At 38.2% G+C, this 14,420-nt stretch overlaps 1 non-coding gene across 1 annotated transcript; it reads right to left on the reverse strand.

Annotated features, from left to right (window-relative positions):
• Window positions 1-5,145: 5,145 nt before the first annotated feature.
• On the reverse strand, window positions 5,146-5,253 carry LOC112760548 (small nucleolar RNA R71). The gene has a single exon (XR_003180983.1). It is a non-coding gene; the product is annotated as a small nucleolar RNA R71 (small nucleolar RNA).
• Between the last annotated feature and the right edge of the window lie 9,167 nt (window positions 5,254-14,420).

Here is a 14,420-nt window from a genome sequence, read left to right on the forward strand (position 1 = left end):
TTAGATGACATTGATGAACAAAGGATTGAAAGTGAAGAAGTTTATGAAGAGGTGGAGATTGACAAGGAAGACCACAAGGGAGTAAATCTTACTAGCACATCGGAGATACCTCTCCCCAAGCCACCACCATCCATTCTTTTATTCAAGTGGGTAAATTCCTTATACTTAAGCTTTATTATTCCCCTTGAATATGGTTTGCTTGAGACGTATGGTCAACTTAGACATATTTGTGGCTTTAAGAGTAAAAGGGAAATGGCTAGTGGTTGGAATTATACATCAAGGTTCATTATGGTGACATGTTCAAAGCTTCATAGCAAGAGTTGGTATAGAGCTAGATTGCTTGGGTCTAGGAGAATGTTTGGTCACTTTATTGAGAATTCTAAGGTCATGCCACCCAATTGGACTCATGAGGATCAACTAGAAGATGGGTGTCAAAACAAAGTGTGGGATCCCGGATTACAAGAAGAGGACCAACTTTGGGAGCCCTAAGCTTGTGAAGAACTCCATCAAGACTTGGCTCAATCCATGAGGAATCTTGGGGCACAATGGAGAACCAAGCATTGGTGGGAGTTCCAAGATGAATTCAAGCACAAGCCACCTTGAGAGGAGCTCCCCATAAGTCCAACTTAAGGACAATAAACAAAAGTGCTAGGTGGGAGACACCCCACCATGGTAAATTATTTTCATTTTCTCTTTTGTACATATTGGTAATTAGCTTAATTTCATGTTTTGTTATGTTTGTTGAGTTTTATTTGGTAGTTTAGTATCTTAAATAAGGTTTTATGGTGTTTTGGCAGCTGTTTGGAGGTTTAGAATGCTTGGATTGGTGCAAAAACATAGCAAATTTTTTGAAAAATAGAGCACCATCCACGCCTACGCGCACTGCACGCGTACGCATGCATCAAGAATTTTCGCCTATCCACGCGGACGCGCCATGTACGCGTACGTGTGGATTGAACAATTCCACCTCCCATACATTGACCTGAGAGTTGTGCCTATGTTGCGCGCGCATTGTGCCTTTGGCATAAACCAACTCGCGCGGACGCGCACATGACGCGTACGCGTCACTCTCGAAATAAGCCATCGACGCGGACGCGCCATGCACGCGTACGCGTCGCGTCCATTGCACCACCATCCGAGTGCGCGCGCCATGCGCGCGTACGCACGGATGCCCTTCCTTCAATCCACTTCTTTTCTTCTCCTCTTTCCATTTCTTTCCTTCTCCTTTCTTCTTCCCTCCTTCTACCCCTCATCCAACACTTCCAAACACCATTGATAACTATTTATTTTAGTTAGTTAATTAGTTAGTTGGTTAGTTAATTAGTTAGTTTTAGTTTAGTTTTCATTTTATTTTCTCTCTTTTCATTATAAGTGTTGGATTATTGACTTTGGTAACTGATGAGCGGAAAAATTATATGCTTTTTGGCATTGTTTTTACATAGTTTTCAGTATAATTTAGTTAGTTTTTAGTATATTTTTATTAGTTTTTAATTAAATTTCACATTTCTGGACTTTACTATGAGTTTGTGTGTTTTTCTGTGATTTCAGGTATTTTTTGGCTGAAATTGAGGGACTTGAGCAAAAATCAGATTCAGAGGTTGAAGAAGGACTGCAGATGCTATTGGATTCTGACCTCTCTGCACTCAAATTGGATTTTCTGGAGCTACGGAACTCCAAATGGCGCACTCTAAATTGCGTTGGAAAGTAGACATCCCGGGATTTCCAGCAATATATAATAGTCTATACTTTGATTAAGGATAGACGACGTAAACTGGCGTTGAACGCCAGTTCCATGCTGCATTCTGGAGTCAAACGCCAGAAACAGGTTACAAACTGGCGTTCAACTCCAAGAGAAGCCTCTACACGTGTAAAGCTCAATGCTCAGCCCAAGCACACACCAAGTGGACCCCGGAAGTAGATTTCTGCATCATTTACTCATTTCTGTAAACCCTAGTAACTAGTTTAGTATAAATAGAACTTTTTACTATTGTATTTGGGATCTTTGATCAGTTTTATGCTATCTTAGACTTTCATGGGGGCTGGCCATTCGGCCATGCCTGGACCATTATCACCTATGTATTTTCAAACGGTAGAGTTTCTACACACCATAGGTTAAGGTGTGGAGCTCTGTTGTTCCTCATGAATTAATACAAAGTACTACTGTTTTTCTATTCAATTCAAGCTTATTCCTATTCTAAGATATCCATTCGCACCCAAGAACATGATGAATGTGATGATTATGTGACGCTCATCATCATTCTCACTTATGAACGCGTGCCTGACAAACACTTCCGTTCTACATGCAAACAAGCTAGAATGAATATCTCTTGGATATCTAATACAGAGGACCGAGTCCGAGATATTAGAATCTTCGTGGTATAAGTTAGAACCCATGGATGGCCATTCTTGAGATCCAAAAAGTCTAAACCTTGTCTGTGGTATTCCGAGTAGGATCTGGGAAGGGATGGCTGTGACGAGCTTCAAACTCGCGAGTTCTGGGCGTAGTGACAGACGCAAAAGGATAGTAAATCCTATTCCAGTATGATCGAGAACCGACAGATGATTAGCCATGCAGTGACAGCGCATTGGACCATTTCCACAGAGAGGACTGGATGTAGCCATTGACAACGGTGATGCCCTACATAAAGCTTGCCATGGAAAGGAGTAGGAATGGTTGGATGAAGACAGCAGGAAAGCAGAGGTTCAGAGGGACGAAAGCATCTCTACACGCTTATCTGAAGCTCTCACCAATGAATTACATAAGTATCTCTATCCTATTTTAATTATCTTTTAGTATACTATAATCTCTTAATACATTTGAATCCGCCTGACTAAGATTTACAAGTTGACCATAGCTTGCTTCAAGCCGACAATCTCCGTGGGATCGACCCTTACTCACGTAAGGTTTATTACTTGGACGACCCAGTGCACTTGCTGGTCAGTTGTGCGAAGTTGTGACAAAGAATTAAGATTATGAACGTGCGTATAAAGTTTTCAGCGCAGTTACCAAGGAATGGAACCGTCACGATTTCTACGCACCAAGTTTTTGGCGCCGTTGCCGGGGATTGTTCGAGTTTGGACAACTGACGGTTCATCTTGTTGCTTAGATTAGGTAATTTTATTTTAATTTTAAGTTTTTTATTTCTTATTTTCGAAAAATAAAAAAATTATAATTTCTTCTTTTTCGTTTTCACAATTAATTTTCGAAAAATAAAAAAAATTATAAAATCATAAAGTCAAAAATATTTTTGTGTTTCTTGTTTGAGTCTAGAGTCAAGTTTTAAGTTTGGTATCAATTGCATCTTTTTAATTTTCTAAAAAAATTATTTTCGAAAATTTCAAGCATTGCATTCTTCATGATCTTCAAGTTGTTCTTGGCTAGTCTTCTTGTTTGATCTTCATAATTTCTTGTTTTGTGTCTTTTCTTGTTTTTCATATGCATTCTTGAAACATTAATGTCTAAAGAATAAAAATTTTTAAGTTTGGTGACTTGCATGTTTTCTTTTCTTGAAAACGTTTCAAAAATAAGTTCTTGGTGTTCATCTTGTCATTCAAAGTGTTCTTGGTGTTCATCTTGACATTCATAGTGTTCTTGCATGCATCACATGTTTTGATCTAAAATTTTCATGCATTGAGTCTTTTTGATGTTTTTCTCTTTCTTTATTAAAAATTCAAAAATAAAAAAATATCTTTCCCTTTTTGCACTCATAAATTTTTGAAAATTTGAATTGACTTTTTCAAAACTTTTTAAAATTCAGTTGTTTCTTATGAGTCAAATCAATTTTTCATCTTAAAAACTCTATCTTTTTTTTCAAATCTTTTTCAAAAATCAAATCTTTTTCAAAAATCAAATCTTTCTCATTTTTCTTTCATAATTTTTGAAATTTTCAAAAATCTTTTTCATAATTTTCGAAAATCTTATTAGCATTTAATGTGATTGATTAAAAAAAAATATTAAGTTTGTTATTTGCCTAGTAAGAAAGGTTCAATCTTTAAACTCTAGAATCATATCCTTTTAGTTTCTTGTTAGTCAAGTAATCAACTTTAATTTTCAAAATCAAATCTTTTTAAATTTCTTTTTCAAATCTTTTTCAAATTAAGTTTCAATCACATCTTTTTCAAAATCAATTTCAAAATCTTTTCTAACTTCCTTTCTAACTTCTTTTCTAACTTCTTACCTTTTTAAAATTGATTTTCAAATTTTTTTTAATCAATCCTATCTTTTTGTTTCAATCATATCTTTTCAAAACTACCTAACAAATTCTCTCTCTCTAATTTTCGAAAATCCCTTCCCTCTTTTTCAAATTTCTTTTTTTTTTATTAACTAATTATTTTAATTTTTAATTTAATTTGATTTCAATTTTAATTTTCAAAATTTAACTTTAAATTTTATTTTTAATTTAATTAATTTTCGAAATTCCCCCTCTCTCATCTCCTTCTAATTATTTATTTATTTACTAACACTTCTCTTCATCTCAAAATTCAAACCCTCTCTTCCTCTTGGTGTTCGAATTTTTCTTCTTCTATTCTTCTATTCTTATACTCACATACAGGAATCTCTATAATGTGACATAGACGATTCCATATTTTCTTTTATGTTCTCTTCTTTTTCATATGAGCAGGAACAAGGATAAGAGCATTCTTGTTGAAGCTGATCCTGAACCTGAAAGGACTCTGAAGAGGAAGCTAAGGGAAGCTAAAGCACAATTCTCTGGAGAAAATCTGATTGAAAATTTCGAAAAAGAAGGAGACATGGCCGAAAATAATAACAATGCAAGGAAGATGCTTGGTGACTTTACTGCACCTAATTCCAATTTACATGGAAGAAGCATCTCAATCCCTGCCATTGGAGCAAACAACTTTGAGCTTAAACCTCAATTAGTTTCTCTGATGCAACAGAACTGCAAGTTTCATGGACTTCCATCTGAAGATCCTTTTCAGTTCTTAACTGAATTCCTGCAGATCTGTGATACTGTTAAGACCAATGGGATTGATCCCGAGGTCTACAGGCTTATGCTTTTCCCGTTTGCTATAAGAGACAGAGCTAGAGTATGGTTGGACTCTCAACCTAAAGATAGCCTGAACTCTTGGGATAAGCTGGTCACAGCTTTCTTAGCCAAGTTCTTTCCTCCTCAAAAGCTTAGTAAGCTTAGAGTGGATGTTCAAACCTTTAAATAGAAAGAAGGTGAATCCCTCTATGAAGCTTGGGAGAGATACAAGAAACTGACCAAAAAGTGTCCTTCTGACATGCTTTCAGAATAGACCATCCTGGATATATTCTATGATGGTCTGTCTGAGTTATCAAAGATGTCACTGGACCATTTTGCAGGTGGATCCATTCACCTAAAGAAAACGCCTACAGAAGCTCAAGAACTCATTGACATGGTTGCAAATAACCAGTTCATGTACACTTCTAAAAGGAATCCTGTGAATAATGGGATGCCTATGAGGAAAGGAGTTCTTGAAATTGATACTCTGAATGCCATATTGGCTCAGAATAAAATATTGACTCAGCAAGTCAATATGATCTCTCAGAGTCTGAATGGATTGAAGGAATCATCCAACAGTACTAAAGAGGCATCTTCTGAAGAAGAAGCTTATGATCCTGAGAACCCTGCAATAGCAGAGGTGAATTACATGGGTAAACCCTATGGAAACGCCTATAATCCCTCATGGAGAAATCATCCAAATTTCTCATGGAAGGATCAACAAAAGCCTCAATAAGGCTTTAACAATGGTGGAAGAAACAGGTTTAGCAATAGCAAGCCTTTTCCATCATCCACTCAGCAACAGACAGAGAATTCTGAGCAGAATCCATCTAGCTTAGCAAACATAGTCTCTAATCTATCTAAGGCCACTCTAAGTTTCATGAATGAAACGAGGTCCTCTATTAGAAATTTGGAGGCACAAGTAGGCCAGCTGAGTAAAAGGGTCACTGAAACCCCTCCTAGTACTCTCCCAAGCAATACAAAAGAGAATCCAAAAAGAGAGTGCAAGGTCATTGAATTAACCATCATGGCCGAACCTACAAGGGAGGGAGAGGACGTGAATCCTAGGGAGGAAGACCTCCTGGGACGTCCAGTGATCAACAAGGAGTTTTCCTCTGAGGAACTAAAGGAATCTGAGACTCATCTAGAGACCATATAGATTCCATTGAACCTCCTTATGCAATTCATGAGCTCTGATGAGTATTCTTCTTCTGAAAAGAATGAAGATGTTACTGCAGAGCAAGTTGCCAAGTACCTTGGTGCAATCATGAAGCTGAATGCCAAATTATTTGGTAATGAGACTTGGGAAGATGAACCTCCCTTGCTCATCAATGAACTAAGTGATCTGGATCAACTGAGATTGCCTCAGAAGAAACAGGATCCTAGAAAGTTCTTAATACCTTATACCATAGGCACGATGACCTTTGAGAAGGCTCTATGTGACCTTGGATCAGGGATAACCTCATGCCACTCTCTGTAATAGAAAAACTGGGAATCTTTGAGGTGCAAGCTGCCAGAATCTCATTAGAGATGGCAGACAACTCCAGAAAATAGGCTTATGGACAAGTAGAGGATGTGATAGTAAAGGTTGAAGGCCTTTACATCCCTGCTAATTTCATAATCCTAGACACTGGGAAGGATGAGGATGAATCCATCATCCTTGGAAGACCCTTCCTAGCCACAGCAAGAGCTGTGATAGATGTGGACAGAGGAGAATTGATCCTTCAACTAAATGAGGACAACCTTGTGTTTAAAACTCAAGGATCTCTTTCTGTAACCATGGAGAGGAAGCATGAAAAGCCTCTCTCACTGCAGAGTCAATCGAAGCCCCCACAGTCAAACTCTAAGTTTGGTGTTGGGAGGCCACAACCAAACTCTAAGTTTGGTGTTGAACCCCCACATCCAAACTCTAAGTTTGGTGTTGGGGGGTTCCAACCTTGCTCTGAACATATGTGAGGCTCCATGAGAGCTTACTGTCAAGCTATTGACATTAAAGAAGCGCTTGTTGGGAGGTAACCCAATGTTATCTAATTATATTTATTTATTTTCCATTGTTATTTAATGTGTTCTTTAGGTTGATGATAATGTGAAGTCACAAAAACTACTGAAAAAATCAAAAACAAAATGAAAAATAGACTGAAAAATAGCAGACCCTGGAGGAGAACAGTCTGGCATTTAAACGCTAGAAACAAGCATCTGTCTGGTGTTTAACGCCAGAAACAGGCACCAAGCTAGTGTTTAACGCCAGAAACAAGCATCTACCTGGCGTTAAACGCCAGAACAAAGCATGGAAGTGGCGTTTAACGCCAGAAACAGGCAGCAGTCTGGCGTTAAATGCCAGGATTGCATGTATAGGGCGTTTTACACGTCTAAAGGGTACAGGGATAAAAAATCCTTGACACCTCAGGATCTGTGGACCCCACAGGATCCCCACCTAACCCTATTCTCTCCCCTTCACCCCTTTTCATAATTCTCTTCCCCAAATGCCCTTCACCAATCACTTCAATCACTCTTTCCCATCACCCCCTCACCACTCACATCCATCTTCTTTTCCCCATAAACCCCACCTACCTTCAAATTTAAAATATTTCCCCTCCCAAACCCAACCTTAAATGGCCGAACCCTAAACCCCTCCACACCTCTATATAAACCCCTCATTCCTTCTTCTATTTCACACAACACAACCCTCTCTTCTTCTACTTGGCCGAAACCTACTCTCTCTCCCTCTCCTCTATTTCTCTTCTTCTTCTACTTCTTTTTTTCTTCTTTTGCTCGGGGACGAGCAAACACTTTAAGTTTGGTATGGTAAAAGCATTGCTTTTTGTTTTTCCATAACCATTTATGGCACCTAAGGCCAGAGAAACCTCTAGAAAGAGGAAAGGGAAGGCAATTGTTTCCACCTCTGAGTCATGGAAGATAGAGAGTGATGACAAGTCATCTTAGCCTAGTTTCACTAGCCTTTTTCTTTTGTTTTCGATTGATTTATGCACTTTCTTGAGCCATAAGCAAGCCAATTGGGTAGATTTCCATGTTTCCTTTGATTCAATCAACCATGTATGAATTAATGCAATTTCATGAGATTTTATGCTATAATTGTCATATATTATGAAAGAATAACAAACTCATGATTTTGAGCATAGCTTTGATGTGTTTGATTGATTGATGATAGGTGAAAAGAGCTTTGAAGAAGGTTGAAGAAAGAAGGAATGGCTAGGAGCAAGAGAGAACAAAAAGTTTGAGCCAAAGTTTGCCTCAAACTTTAGCTCAAACTTTTAATAGAGTTGAAAACATACCAGAGAAAAAAAGCTTGAGCAAAAGTTTGCCTCAAACTTTAGCTCAAACTTTTGGAAGAATTGAAAACACTCTAGAGGAAAAAAGCTTGAGCAAAAGTTTGCCTCAAACTTTAGCTCAAACTTTTGGGAGAAAAGCTTGAGCCAATGTTTGCCTCAAACTTTTTGGCAAACGTTGGCATCACAAAATCAATACCCTGGAGGAAAAAGCTTGCGCCAACGTTTGAGGTCAAACTTTTGCTCAAACGTTGGCGCCACACTTGCACACCCTGGAGGAGAAAAGCTTGCGCCAACGTTTGCCTCAAGCTTTTTGGCAAACGTTGGCGCCACACACATTTACAAGGGGGCCAACGTTTGAGCAAAAGTTTGACCTCAAACTTTGGCTCAAACGTTGGTAGCAGCAAAGTGAAGCCATCTGGTATAAAAAGTTTGAGTAAAAGTTTGCCTCAAACTTTTACTCAAACAAACTTTTACTCAAACTTTTACTCAAGCTTTTATGTTTTTCAACCCGGTTCACAATGGATCTTTCTCCAACTCCAAGAGCAATCAACCAAGGCCTTTATCAACCCAATTCCATCAAGAACAAAGGCCCAATTCAAGGCTTGAAGACCATTTGAAGAAAGTGTATAAATAGCTTAGGATTTAAGTTTTCAAGGAGTTTTTTTCCCTTTAGAGCTTTTCGGTTTTAGTTTTGCTGAGAGCTTTTGGTTTTGGAATTATATTGAGTTTCTGAGTTTCGGGGAGGAGAATTGAATTCTCTTCTTCTTAGTTTTCTTGTTTTCAATTTCAATTACACTTGTCTTGAGTCTTGGGTGTTGAGAATTGGGGAAATTCTGTCTCAATCTCACCTTGAGATCTCTTTCTGTTTCTTTTACTGCACCATTGGAGAATTGAGATTTACATTCAAGCTTTCTTCTGTTTTGATCTTTAATTTCTTGCAAATTGAATTCTACATTTGGATCTAGGAAGGCATTGAGATCTAGACTTGGTTATCTAGTCTCTTGGGTCCTGAGATCTGAAATTCCCTTTTTATTTCTCTGTTTGAAGCTTTTCAAGTTCATTTACATTTCCGTTTGAGATCCGGTTCAATTCAAGTCATTTTCTACTTGTCTGATTAATGCAATTTACTTTTCCTTGTTTAATTTCTGCAAATCCACTTCCCAATTCCCTTTACCATTCAAGCCAATTACATTTCTTGCACTTTAAGATTCTACAATTTACATTTCTTGCGTTCTAAGTTTCTGCCATTTAATTTCTTGCTCTTTAAGATTCAGCACATTTACCTTCTTTGCTCTTTAATTTACTGCAATTGTCCCTCTCCCTTTTAAATTTCATGCAATTTAGCTTTTGTCGAATACAAACCACTCAAATCAATTTTTGATTCGCTTGACTAAATCAACCACTAAACTAAAATTGCTCAATCCTTCAATCTCTGTGGGATCGACCTCACTCCCGTGAGTCTTTATTACTTGATGCGACCCGGTGCACTTGCCGGTTAGATTTGTGTGTTTGGAATTCGTTTTTCATTTTCCAAAAAAACAACATCAGAGAGATTCATCTCAAAGATCCATCAAGACCACTTCTATGAAGTTGTGGCCAAGAAGAAACTGATTCCTGAGGTTCCTTTCAAGCTCAAAAGGAATGAGTATCCAGATATCCGACTTGAGATTCAAAGAAGAGGTTGGGAAGTTCTCACCAACCCCATTCAACAAGTCAGGATCCTAATGGTTCAAGAGTTCTATGCAAATGCATGGATCACAAGGAACCATGATCAAAGTGTGAACCCAAATCCAAAGCATTGGCTTACTATGGTTCGAGGGAAATACTTAGATTTCAGTCCGGAAAATGTAAGGCTGGCGTTCAACTTGCCAATGATGGAAGAGAATGCACGCCCCTACACAAGAAAGGTCAACTTTGATCAAAGGTTGGACCAAGTCCTTATAGACATATGTGAGGAAGGAGCTCAATGGAAAATTGACTCAAGAGGCAAGCCGGTTCAATTAAGAAGGCATGACCTCAAACCAATGGCTAGGGGATGGCTAGAGTTCATTCAACGCTCAATCATTCCTACTAGTAACCGGTCTGAAGTTACTATAGACCGGGCCATCATGATCCATAGTATTATGATTGGAGAAGAGGTGGAAGTTCATGAGATTATACCTCAAGAACTCTACAAGGTAGCTGACAAGTCCTCCACTTGGGCATGGTTAGCCTTTCCTCACCTCATATGCCACCTCTGTAATTCGGCTGGAATTGACATAGAGGGAGATATTCTCATTGAAGAGGATAAGCCCATCACTAAGAAAATGATGGAGCAAATAAGAGATCATGGACCTCAACATGAGCATGAAGAAATTTCTCACCATGAAATCCTTGAGATGCCTCAAGGGATGCACTTTCCTCCACAGAATTATTGGGAACAAATCAACACTTCCCTAGGAGAATTAAGTTCCAACATGGGACAACTAAGGGTGGAGCATCAAGAGCACTCCATCATCCTCCATGAAATTAGAGAAGATCAAAGAGCTATGAGGGAGGAGCAACAAAGAAAAAGAAGAGACATAGAGGAGCTCAAAAGCACCATTGGTTCTTCAAGAAGAGGAAGATGCCACCCTCACTAAGGTGGACTCATTCCTTAATCTCCTTGTCTATTTATTTTCTGTTTTTCGATTTTTGAGCTTTATGTTTTATTTATATTTGTTTCTTTACTATATGATCATTAGTGTCTAAGTGTCTATGCCTTAAAGTTATGAATATGAATCCATCACCTCTCTTAAATGAAAACTATTTTAATTACAAAAGAATAAGAAGTACATGGTTTCGAATTCATCCTTGAAACTATTTTAATTATTTTGATGTGGTGGCAATACTTTTTGTTTTTTGAATGTATGCTTGAACAGTGCATATGTCTTTTGAAGTTGATGTTAATGAATGTTAAATATGTTGGCTCTTGAAGAATAAGGAAAAAGGAGAAATGTTATTTGATAATCTAAAAAATCATAAAAATGATTCTTGAAGCAAGAAAAAGTAGTGAATACAAAAGCTTGCAGAAAAAAAAAGAGAGAAAAGAAAAAAAATGGCGAAAAAAAAATAGAAAAAGAAAAAGCAAGCAAAAAAAAAAGCCAATAGCCCTTAAAACCAAAAGGAAAGGGTAAATAAAAAGGATCCAAGGCTTTAAGTATTAGTGGATAGGAGGTCCTAAAGGAATAAAATCCTGGCCTAAGCGGCTAAACCAAGCTGTCCCTAACCATGTGCTTGTGGCGTGAAGGTGTCAAGTGAAAACTTGAGACTGAGCAGTTAAAGTCAAGGTCCAAAGCAAAAATAGAGTGTGCTTAAGAACCCTGGACACCTCTAATTGGGGACTTTAGCAAAGCTGAGTCACAATCTGAAAAGGTTCACCCAGTTATGTGTCTGTGGCATTTATGTATCCGGTGGTAATACTGGAAAACAAAGTGCTTAGGGCCACGGCCAAGACTCATAAAATAGCTGTATTCAAGAATCAACATACTGAACTAGGAGAATCAGTAACACTATCTAAATTCTAAGTTCCTATAGATGCCAATCATTCTGAACCTCAATGGATAAAGTGAGATGCCAAAACTATTCAAGAGGCAAAAAGCTACAAGTCCCGCTCATCTGATTGGAGCTAAGTTTCATTGATATTTTGGAAGTTATAGTATATTCTCTTCTTTTTATCCTATTTGATTTTCAGTTGCTTCGGGACAAGCAACAATTTAAGTTTGGTGTTGTGATGAGCGGATAAATTATACGCTTTTTGGCATTGTTTTTACATAGTTTTCAGTATAATTTAATTAGTTTTTAGTATATTTTTATTAGTTTTTAATTAAAATTCACATTTCTAGACATTGCTATGAGTTTGTGTGTTTTTTTGTGATTTCAGGTATTTTCTGCCTGAAATTGAGGGACTTGAGCAAAAATCAGATTCAGAGGTTGAAGAAGGACTGCAGATGCTGTTGGATTCTGACCTCCCTGCACTCAAAGTGGATTTTCTGGAGCTACAAAACTCCAAATGGCACGCTCTCAATTGCGTTGGAACTTAGACATCCAGGGCTTTCCAGAAATATATAATAGTCCATACTTTGATTAAGGATAGACAACGTAAACTGGCGTTGAACGCCAGTTCCATGCTGCATTCTGGAGTCAAACGCCAGAAACAGGTTGCAAAGTGGAGTTAAACGCCAGAAACAGGTTACAAACTGGCGTTCAACTCCAAGAAAAGCCTCTACACGTGTAAAGCTCAATGCTCAGCCCAAGCACACACCAAGTGGGTCCCGGAAGTGGATTTCTGCATCATTTACTCATTTCTGTAAACTCTAGTAACTAGTTTAGTATAAATAGAACTTTTTACTATTGTATTTGGGATCTTTGATCAGTTTTATGCTATCTTAGACTTTCATGGGGGCTGGCCATTCGGCCATGCCTGGACCATTATCACTTATGTATTTTCAAACGGTAGAGTTTCTACACACCATAGATTAAGGTGTGGAGCTCTGCTATTCCTCATGAATTAATACAAAGTACTACTGTTTTTCTATTCAATTCAAGCTTATTCCTATTCTAAGATATCCATTCGCACCCAAGAACATGATGAATGTGATGATTATGTGACGCTCATCATCATTCTCACTTATGAACGCGTGCCTGACAAACACTTCCGTTCTACATGAAAACAAGCTAGAATGAATATCTCTTGGATATCTAATATAGAGGACCGAGTCCGAGATATTAGAATCTTCGTGGTATAAGTTAGAACCCATGGATGGCCATTCTTGAGATCCAAAAAGTCTAAACCTTGTCTGTGGTATTCCGTGTAGGATCTGGGAAGGGATGACTGTGACGAGCTTCAAACTCGCGAGTGCTGAGCGTAGTGACAGACGCAAAAGGATAGTAAATCCTATTCCAGTATGATCAAGAACCGACAGATGATTAGCCATGCAGTGACAGTGCATTGGACCATTTTCACAGAGAGGACGGGATGTAGCCATTGACAACGGTGATGCCCTACATAAAGCTTGCCATGGAATGGAGTAGGAATGGTTGGATGAAGACAGCAGGAAAGCAGAGGTTTAGAGGGACGAAAGCATCTCTACACGCTTATCCGAAGCTCTCACCAATGAATTACATAAGTATCTCTATCCTATTTTAATTATCTTTTAGTATACTATAATCTCTTAATACATTTGAATCCGCTTGACTGAGATTTACAAGGTGACCATAGCTTGCTTCAAGCCGACAATCTCCGTGGGATCGACCCTTACTCACGTATGGTTTATTACTTGGACGACCCAGTGCACTTGCTGGTCAGTTGTGCGAAGTTGTGACAAAGAATTAAGATTATGAACGTGCATATAAAGTTTTCAGCGCCGTTACCAAGGAATGGAACCGTCACGATTTCTGCGCACCAGTTACTATGCATTGCTGCCCCTTACTGCCTAAATGCTATTTTAGCATGAATAGTTTTAGATAATCTTTGTTGGATTCTATGATTGAGGTTATATTTTGCTACTTGGTTTTGAGTTTTTCATGCTTACCTTTTGAAAAATACCAAGTGATGAGAATTGCCTTTGAGCTTGTAACTCTTTTGAATTGCATGCTGTAGCTAGCTACCATGTAATTGGAATCCTTCTCCTCGATTAGGAAATTTCTTGATGGATGATGTTGTGCATTTATCTTAATGCATTGTGTTTCATGATCATATCCATCCATATGCTTTTAGCTTGAAGGCTCTCATGCTTATTTAATGCTTGTTTTACCTTACAAGTTACTTAAAGCATCTCAAACACACTAGGATAAGTGAAGTGTATACTTCTTTTGTGACATCGCTTTTTTGTACTAGTATGTGTTCTAAACCGCACAATTTAGAATTCACACACTTATTTGTCATTAATATCACACTAATTCACTCACTCATCTCTAGTGATTAGTACCTCGTCGCCAACAATGTATGCTTCCTGGCTTTTGTTTTCTCCTCTTATGGTGTTATTTTCTATTTTTCATGAATGATGCACCGCAAGCAAAAATGGAAGCGGAAGAAAGAACGCGCAGCAACCAGTTGATCTACCAGCTGAAGGTAGCAATCCAGAAAGTCGCCATACCCCCTTGCTCATCTTTGAGTGCACCG

Source organism: Arachis hypogaea, chromosome 16, assembly GCF_003086295.3.
Source record: "Arachis hypogaea cultivar Tifrunner chromosome 16, arahy.Tifrunner.gnm2.J5K5, whole genome shotgun sequence".
Taxonomy (NCBI): Eukaryota; Viridiplantae; Streptophyta; class Magnoliopsida; order Fabales; family Fabaceae; genus Arachis; species Arachis hypogaea.